Below are 9,647 nucleotides of genomic sequence, written 5' to 3' on the forward strand. Positions count from 1 at the left end.
GTCCCCCTCCCCCATAAGGGTATTCCCCCTCTACAGCCCCCTTATTGCCCCCCCATATTCCCCTGCACTGGGCGTCCAACGTTGGCAGGACCAAGGGCTTCCCCTTCCCCTGATGCCCCAACAAGGCTATTCTCTGCTACATATGCAGTTGGAGCACTGAGCCAGTCCATGTATAGTCTTTCGGTAGTGGTTAAGTTCCTGGTTGGTTGGCATTGTTGTTTTAATGGGTCGCAAGCTCCTTCAACTCTTTCAATCCTTCCTCTAATTACCCCCAAGGGGGTCCTATTCTCAGTTCTATGGTTTGATGCTAGCATTGACCTCTGTATTGGACATGCTCAGGATGTGTCTCTCAGGAGAGATCTATATCCAGTCCCTTTCTGCATGCATGTTTTAGCTTCATCAATCTTATCTAGTTTTGGTGGCTGTATATATATGGGCCACATGTGGGTCAGGCTCTGAATGGCCACTCCTTGAATCACTGCTCTAAACTTTGCTTCCATATTCCCTCCTATAGATATTTTTCCCCCATTTAAGAAGTGGGAGCATCTGCATTTTGGTCTTCCTTCTTCTTGAACTTCCTGTGGTCTGTGGATTGCATCTTGGCTTTTTGGCTAATATCCACTTATCAATGAGTGCATACCAAGTGTGTTTTTCAGTGATTGAGTAACCTCACTCAGAATGATATTTTCTAGTTCATTCTATTTGCCTATGAATTTCATGAAGTCATTGTTTTCAATAGCTGAGTAGTACTCCATTGTGTAGATGTACCACATTTGCTGTATCCATTCCTCTGTTGAAGGGCATCTGGGTTCTTTCCAGCTTCTGGCTATTATAAATAAGGCTGCGATGAACATAGTGAGCATGTGTCTTTGTTGTATATTGGAGCATCCTTCAATAGCTCAGTTGGTAGAGTGGAGGACTGTAGGAATAGCACTGACTTTTTAAAGGAACATCCTTCTGCTCTGCCTCTGTGTGAATTCCCACCACAGTGTTTGTAGAAACCTCCTTCTGCCTGCAAGTCCTCAGGCTCTCAGCCTGGATTCTAAGAGCCCTTACGTTGGATGATATTTCTAACTTTTTGTCTTTTTTATTCTCCCTCAGTTCTGGAATAATGACAGGGAGAATTTTGTATATACTATGTCTTTGGTCTTAAGTTAGGCTTGCTCCCCAATTAGCTTTGAACTTATAATATTAGTTTTGTACTATTCTTTGTCTGCCACATCTCCTCAGTTCAACATGAGCAATTTTTTCAGAGTGGAGGTAGCAAATACTTTGTGCTTATTTCCAAGAATTCCTCTTTCTCTGACAGATGTCCTACCTTCTAATCTTGCCTCAACTTATGGGTCATCAATATCTATTAACAGGTGATTCTTCCACACATTACCCAAGAGATTATACCTCTAGATGTTCATAGAGATCTTATAAGCTATGAAACCTTTTCTTTACATATAGTACTTGGCCTTTAAGCACAATGTTAAACATGAATATTCAGGTGGCTCCCTCAATTGGGCTCAAGAAAATTGCATTTCTGTCCTGGGACACTGGGGACTTATTTTGCAGGTAGCAAACATTTTGATTGTATTGTAATTATTGTTAAAATTAGGCATACAGGGACATGTTCTCAGTAAAAGAAAAAAATTACACACAGCAAAAATGTTTATTGATATAACTCAGGAACAAAATCTTAAAAACACAATTACAAAATTCTTCAGTTGTAATTTTAGCATATTTATAGACTAAGCTGTTTCTTGACTATTTTGTGTGTTGTGTATTAAATTCAAAAATGATACCTTAACACTAAGAATACATGAAAAGATATCTTCATTTGTACTACACATTTATAGATGCTCTGATGACTGTATAATATACATGCCAGGTCACTTACTACAGATATATTACAAATTTTAATAATTCTGAAATGATAGAATCTAATTTGAAACAAAGAAAAAGAAAAAAGTAATACAACTTAAACTAAACTTGTGTAAAGGAAATAACTATAAAGTAAGAAAGAGAAGTAGCATTTGATATATCCTTCTAGAAATATCTTCTACCCTCCCCATTAGTAGTAGTTTACAATGGTGGAGTGTAGAAACAATGGCAGAGTTGTACATCTGTCTGCAGGTATAAGTACAGAGATAAAACATGCATAAATCCTCTACCATATTTAAACACTTATTTCATTTTATTGAGAAAAAATATTTTTCTTTATAATAAAAGAAATAATAATGTCATAATAATGTCAGAATGACTTTCTTATTTTTTTTTCCTTTCTTACTGATGGAGATCTCATCTGGGGTCTTGAACATGTAAGCAATTGCTATTCCACTCGACCCCAGTTTTTCTCTCTAATATTATGTCAAATTATACCAAAAACTATTTAGTATCAAATCACTTTCATATTCTAGAAATAAAGAGCAATAATACGGAGCTAATTCTTTGAAAAGATGATGTACAAACTTGTATCTAAACTGATGACATGAAAGAGAGAGAAGACACAAATTAATATAGCTAGTAATAAAAAAATGAGAAAATTTAAACATATAACTTAAACCCAGATGCTCTCAAGAGATAGTTTTCAGCAATTATACTTGAATAAATTATAAAACTTAGGTGAGATAGATACATTTTTAAAGTATGGCTATCTAAATTAATCAAAGAAGCTGGGTCTATAGAAACAAGATTGAAACAATAATAGTCTCCCAACAGAGAAAAGCTCACATCCAGACATATTCAGTGCTGAAGCCCACAAGACATTTAAGCATCCTGTGATACATTCGAACTCTAGATTCATAAAGTATTTAGAAAGGAATGAAATGATCTAAGAATTGCAAACTATGACGCCTTCTTAAAGCAATTGTTGTTACTATTGTTATGATTTCTTTGTTAGTTTTCTTCTCCTTTGGAGTGCTTCAAGAGGTTCATTTGGCAACTTCTAAATAGCATGTATATCGTCATCATTTTAAATTTATACCAGCATCTTTGAAGTCTATACAATTATTATGGACATAGAAAGTTCACAATACTATGTGTTCCCTTCCTGCTGGGGTGTGGAAACACCACTTGGGCAGGCAAAACAGGAGATGCTAGACTGCATTTACCCTATGCCATCATCAGGTGCTGGGTTTATGGCAAACACCAATGCACCACTCTGAGGGTAGGAGAATGCAACCTGGCCTCGGGGCCTCAGGCTGAGTGAGAAATAAAATTGGCTGAGGTCAAATCTGGGGTTCTATGACTCTTGGCTGTCCACTTACTGCTGGGAACTGCATGGAGTTGGGAAGTGAGGGGGCCCACGAGCCTGTGAGGAGGAGCCCAAAGCCTGGGTTTCCCAATCTCCTGAATATCTAGATGCTGGTGCTGAGGTATACAACCTCCTTAGCGTGTACCAGCAAGTAAATACATTTTTCAGGAAAGAATGTCATGAAAGGGAAGTTTATTGGCTAAACCCTCAGAGCCTCTAGACTCATCATGTCCCTTTGTGGAGAATGTAGTAACAAATTCGAGGCCAGGATTCTTGGTATGGAGCAGGGAGATGCCTACTGTACTCAGAGGGTTCAGGGGTTTCTGAACCCACTCAACCTTACCAAGTTTCCTGGCATGTTCCACTGCCCCATAGTACAATGGAAGAATTAATGAAATATGACTCCAAATATTCCAGTATTTCAATATATGGTTCATGGTTGTTGACACTGTTAGAATATTGTGACACACGTAAGAATTAAAACATTGATGGAGGAAGTGGCATCATTAGGAATCTTTGAGGGTTTATGGCCTTATACCACAAGTGGGTTAATCACTCTGCTTCATGTTTGCAGATAAAGATGAGACTTCTCAGCTTCCTGTCCCAGCTATCTGCTGCTCTGCTTCCCTGTTATTTATTCTCCCTCTTGAGTCTAAAGCACTCTGACTCTAACACTGAGTCTAAAGCAACTCTTCCAGCTCTTATTCCTGGTAATGAGAGTTTATAACAGAAACAAAAGAGTGACTAATACAAGTGGAAATGTGTGCCTTTCAGAAGCATAGAGCACCAGTGCATGGCCACCAAATAAAGAGGCAAAGGAATGCAGAATAAATAATGTCTAATACAAAGGCTCAGAAGCAACTGCTAGGTATTATTTGAATAGGTATGATTTATTTCCAAAATTTAAGTTGAAGATAAAATTAGAAATAATGATATCATCCATGCTCTCAAACCCTGTGGGAGAGAGAGCTGATTGCCCAGAAGTGTGGGCAATACTGAGACTGCAGGGCAGGAAAGACTGCCACTTCTGCCCACCTTTGCCCACATCCTTGGCCCAAGAGGAAAGTGTATACTGTCTCTGGGCACAGGAAGATTGGAGCAGGCAAGCTGCAGGAGCCCTGTGGTCCAGACTGTGCCAGGATCTGAAAGGACCCATTCAAAGAGCTCCCTGCACACAAATCCCGTGGGAGGGAGAGCTAGACCTTCAGAGGGGCAGACACGCCTGGGAAATGAGAGGAGACTACTCTCTGCCCACATTTCTGACTCTAGAGGAAAACACCTAGTGCCATCTGGGCATAGGGACCTAGGAGAAGTAGGGGCAGGCCCTTCTGGTTCCCTCCCACAGGAACAGCTGAACGCCAGTGGACAAGAATGACTATAGACCTGAGAGCAGAACACTCTGTTCCCATAACTGGCTGAAAAAAACAGGAAAACAGATCTACAGCACTCCTGATACACAGGCCTATAGGAAGGTCAAGCCACTGTCAGAAATAGCAAAACAAGGTAACACCAGAGACAACCTGATGGCGAGAGGCGAGCACAGGAAGGCAAGCAACAGAAACCATGACTGCATGGCATCATCACAGCCTAATTCTCCCACCAAAGCAAACACTGAATATCAAACTCTAAAATATTCATAGGAGGGAATATGGAGGCAACGTTTGGAGCAGGGACCGAAGGAACAGCCATTTAGAGTCTGCCCCACATTTGCTCCTTATATATACAGCCACCAAGACTAGATAAGTCTAATGAAGCTAAGAAGTGCATGCTGACAGGAACAGGATATAGATGTGTCCTGGGAGACACAGCCAGAACATATCAAATCCAGAGGCAAATGCTGGCAGTAAATCCCCGAACTGAAAACAGGACCCCAGTTGGTGGACTTAGAGAAAGGATTAAGGGAGCAGAAGGGGCTTGCAATCCCTTAAGTACAACAATGCTACCCAACCAGAGCTCCCAGGGACTAAACCACTAACCAAAGACTGTATATAGACTGACTCAAGGCTCCAACTGCATATGTAGCAGAGGATAGAAGACCTTGTTCGGCACCAATGGAAGGAGAAGCCCTTGGTCCTACCAAGGTTAAACCCCTAGTGTAGGGGAATGTCAGGGGCCGGGGGTTGGGTAAGAGGGAGTGGATGGAGAGGGGAACATCCTTATAGAAGAAGGGGAGGAGGATGGGAAATTGGACTTATGTCCAGAAACCAGGAATGGGGATTACATTTGAAATGTAAATAAATAAAATATCCAAGAAAAAAAGAAAAAGAAAAAGGCACAGATACCAGCCCAGAGTAATATTGAATGCAAAACTTTCAATCACCATCAATTTAGGGATACAGTTAACATACCTAAACATATTAAAGGCAACATACAACAGGTTCCTAGTGAATATCAAATTAAATGGAGAGAAATTCAAAGCTATTCCACTAAAATCATGAGTGAGAGAAAATCATCCACTCTGTCCATATCTATTCAATACAGTACTTGAAGTCTAAGCTAGGGAGAACAATAAGAAACCTGAAGAATATGAAAGAGATATAGGACCCTGTGGGAGAGAGACCTCACCGCCTGGTCAGGTGGGCACTCCTGAGGCTGCAGAATGGAAGAGACCACCAACACTGCCCACCCCTGCCCACATCCCTGGCCCAAGAGGAAACTGTATAAGGCCTCTGGGTTCCCGTGGGGGAGGGCCCAGGAGCGGCAGGACCCCTGTGCCTGAGACACCTCCAGAACCTGAAGGAACAGACTGGATAAACAGTTCTCTGCACCCAAATCCCATGGGAGGGAGAGCTAAACCTTCAGAGAGGCAGACACGCCTGGAAAACCAGAAGAGAATGCACTCTGCACACCTCTGGGACGCCAGAGGAAAACACCAAAGGCCATCTGGAACCCTGGTGCACTGAAGCTCCCGGAAACGGCGGCGCATATCTTCCTGGTTGCTGCCGCCGCAGAGACCTCGAGGGCAGCACCCTGCGAGCAAACTTGAGCCTCGGGACCACAGGTAAGACCAACTTTTCTGCTGCAAGTGACCTGCCTGGTGAACTCAAGACACAGACCCACAGGAAAAGCTAAAGACCTGTAGGGAGGAAAAACTACACGCCCGAAAGCAGAACACTCTGTCCCCATAACTGGCTGAAAGAAAACAGGAAAACAGGTCTACAACACTCCTGACACACAGGCTTCTAGGGCAGGCTAGCCACTGTCAGAAATAGCAGAACAAAGTAACACTAGAGATAATCTGATGGCGAGAAGCAAGCGCAGGAACCCAAGCAACAGAAACCAAGACTACATGGCACCATCGGAGCCCAATTCTCCCATCAAAATAAACATGGAATATCCAAACACCCCAGAAAAGCAAGATCTAGTTTCAAAATCATATTTGATCATGATGCTGGAGGACTTCAAGAAAGACGTGAAGAACTCCCTTAGAAAACAAGTAGAAGCCTACAGAGAGGAATCACAAAAATCCCTGAAAGAATTCCAGGAAAACATAAATAAACAAGTAGAAGCCCATAGAGAGGAGTCACAAAAATCCCTGAAAGAATTCCAGGAAATCATAAATAAACAAGGAGAAGCCCATAGAGAGGAGACACAAAAATCCCTGAAAGAATTCCAGGAAAACACAATCAAACAGTTGAAGGAATTAAAAATGGAAATAGAAGCAATCAAGAAAGAACACATGGAAACAACCCTGGATATAGAAAAACAAAAGAAGAGACAAGGAGCTGTAGATACAAGCTTCACCAACAGAATACAAGAGATGGAAGAGAGAATCTCAGGAGGAGAAGATTCCATAGAAATCATTGATTGAACTGTCAAAGATAATATAAAGCGGAAAAAGCTACTGGTCCAAAACATACAGGAAATCGAGGACTTAATGAGAAGATCAAACCTAAGGATAATAGGTATAGAAGAGAGTGAAGACTCCCAGCTCAAAGGACCAGTAAATATCTTCAACAAAATCATAGAAGAAAACTTCCCTAACCTAAAAAAAGAGATACCCATAGGCATACAAGAAGCCTACAGAACTCCAAATAGATTGGACCAGAAAAGAAACACCTCCCGTCACATAATAGTCAAAACACCAAACGCACAAAATAAAGAAAGAATATTAAAAGCAGTAAGGGAAAAAGGTCAAGTAACATATAAAGGCAGACCTATCAGAATCACACCAGACTTTTCGCCAGAAACTATGAAGGCCAGAAGATCCTGGACTGATGTCATATAGACCCTAAGAGAACACAAATGCCAGCCCAGGTTACTGTATCCTGCAAAACTCTCAATTAACATAGATGGAGAAACCAAGACATTCCATGACAAAACCAAATTTACACAATATCTTTCTACAAATCCAGCACTACAAAGGATAATAAATGGTAAAGCCCAACATAAGGAGGCAAGCTATACCCTAGAAGAAGCAAGAAACTAATCGTTTGGCAACAAAACAAAGAGAGAAGAAAAGCACACAAACATAACCTCACATCCAAATATGAATATAACAGGAAGCAATAATCACTATTCCTTAATATCTCTCAACATCAATGGCCTCAACTCCCCAATAAAAAGACATAGATTAACAAACTGGATACGCAACGAGGACCCTGCATTCTGCTGCATACAGGAAACACACATCAGAGACACAGACAGACACTACCTCAGAGTGAAAGGCTGGAAAACAAGTTTCCAAGCAAATGGTCGGAAGAAGCAAGCTGGAGTAGCCATTCTAATATCAAATAAAATCAATTTTCAACTAAAAGTCATCAAAAAAGATAAGGAAGGACACTTCATATTCATCAAAGGAAAAATCCACCAAGATGAACTCTCAATCCTAAATACCTATGCCCCAAATACAGGGGCACCTACATACGTAAAAGAAACCTTACTAAAGCTCAAAACACACATTGCACCTCACACAATAATAGTAGGAGATTTCAACACCCCACTCTCATCAATGGACAGATCATGGAAACAGAAATTAAACAGAGACGTAGACAGACTAAGAGAAGTCATGAGCCAAATGGACTTAACAGATATTTATAGAACATTCTATCCTAATGCAAAAGGATATACCTTCTTCTCAGCTCCTCATGGTACTTTCTCCAAAATTGACCATATAATTGGTCAAAAAACGGGCCTCAACAGGTACAGAAAGATAGAAATAATCCCATGCGTGCTATCAGACCACCACAGGTTAAAACTGGTCTTCAATAACAATAAGGGAAGAATGCCGACATATACGAGGAAATTGAACAATGCTCTACTCAATGATAACCTGGTCAAGGAAGAAATAAAGAAAGAAATTAAAGACTTTTTAGAATTTAATGAAAATGAAGATACAACATACCCAAACTTATGGGACACAATGAAAGCTGTGCTAAGAGGAAAACTCATAGCGCTGAGTGCCTGCAGAAAGAAACAGGAAAGAGCATATGTCAGCAGCTTGACAGCACACCTAAAAGGTCTAGAACAAAAAGAAGCAAATACACCCAGAAGGAGTAGAAGGCAGGAAATAATCAAACTCAGAGCTGAAATCAACCAAGTAGAAACAAAAAGGACCATAGAAAGAATCAACAGAACCAAAAGTTGGTTCTTTGAGAAAATCAACAAGATAGATAAACCCTTAGCCAGACTAAGGAGAGGACACAGAGAGTGTGTCCAAATTAACAAAATCAGAAATGAAAAGGGAGACATAACTACAGATTCAGAGGAAATTCAAAAAATCATCAGATCTTACTATAAAAGCCTATATTCAACAAAACTTGAAAATCTACCGGAAATGGACAATTTCCTAGACAGATACCAGGTACCAAAGTTAAATCAGGAAGAGATAAACCAGTTAAACAACCCCATAAATCCGAAGGAAATAGAAGCAGTCATTAAAGGTCTCCCAACCAAAAAGAACCCAGGTACAGACGGGTTTAGTGCAGAATTCTATCAGACCTTCATAGAAGACCTCATACCAATATTATCTAAACTATTCCACAAAATTGAAACAGATGGAGCACTACTGAATTCCTTCTATGAAGCTACAATTACTCTTATACCTAAACCACACAAAGACCCAACAAAGAAAGAGAACTTCAGACCAATTTCCCTTATGAATATCGATGCAAAAATACTCAATAAAATTCTGGCAAACCGAATCCAAGAGCACATCAAAACAATCATCCACCATGATCAAGTAGGCTTCATCCCAGGCATGCAGGGATGGTTTAATATATGGAAAACCATCAACGTGATCCATTATATAAACAAACTGAAAGAACAAAACCACACGATCATTTCATTAGATGCTGAGAAAGCATTTGACAAAATTCAACACCCCTTCATGATAAAAGTCCTGGAAAGAATAGGAATTCAAGGCCCATACCTAAACATAGTAAAAGCCATATACAGCAAACCAGTT

This window comes from Rattus norvegicus, chromosome 14 (genome assembly GCF_036323735.1).
Source record: "Rattus norvegicus strain BN/NHsdMcwi chromosome 14, GRCr8, whole genome shotgun sequence".
NCBI classification, from domain to species: Eukaryota; Metazoa; Chordata; class Mammalia; order Rodentia; family Muridae; genus Rattus; species Rattus norvegicus.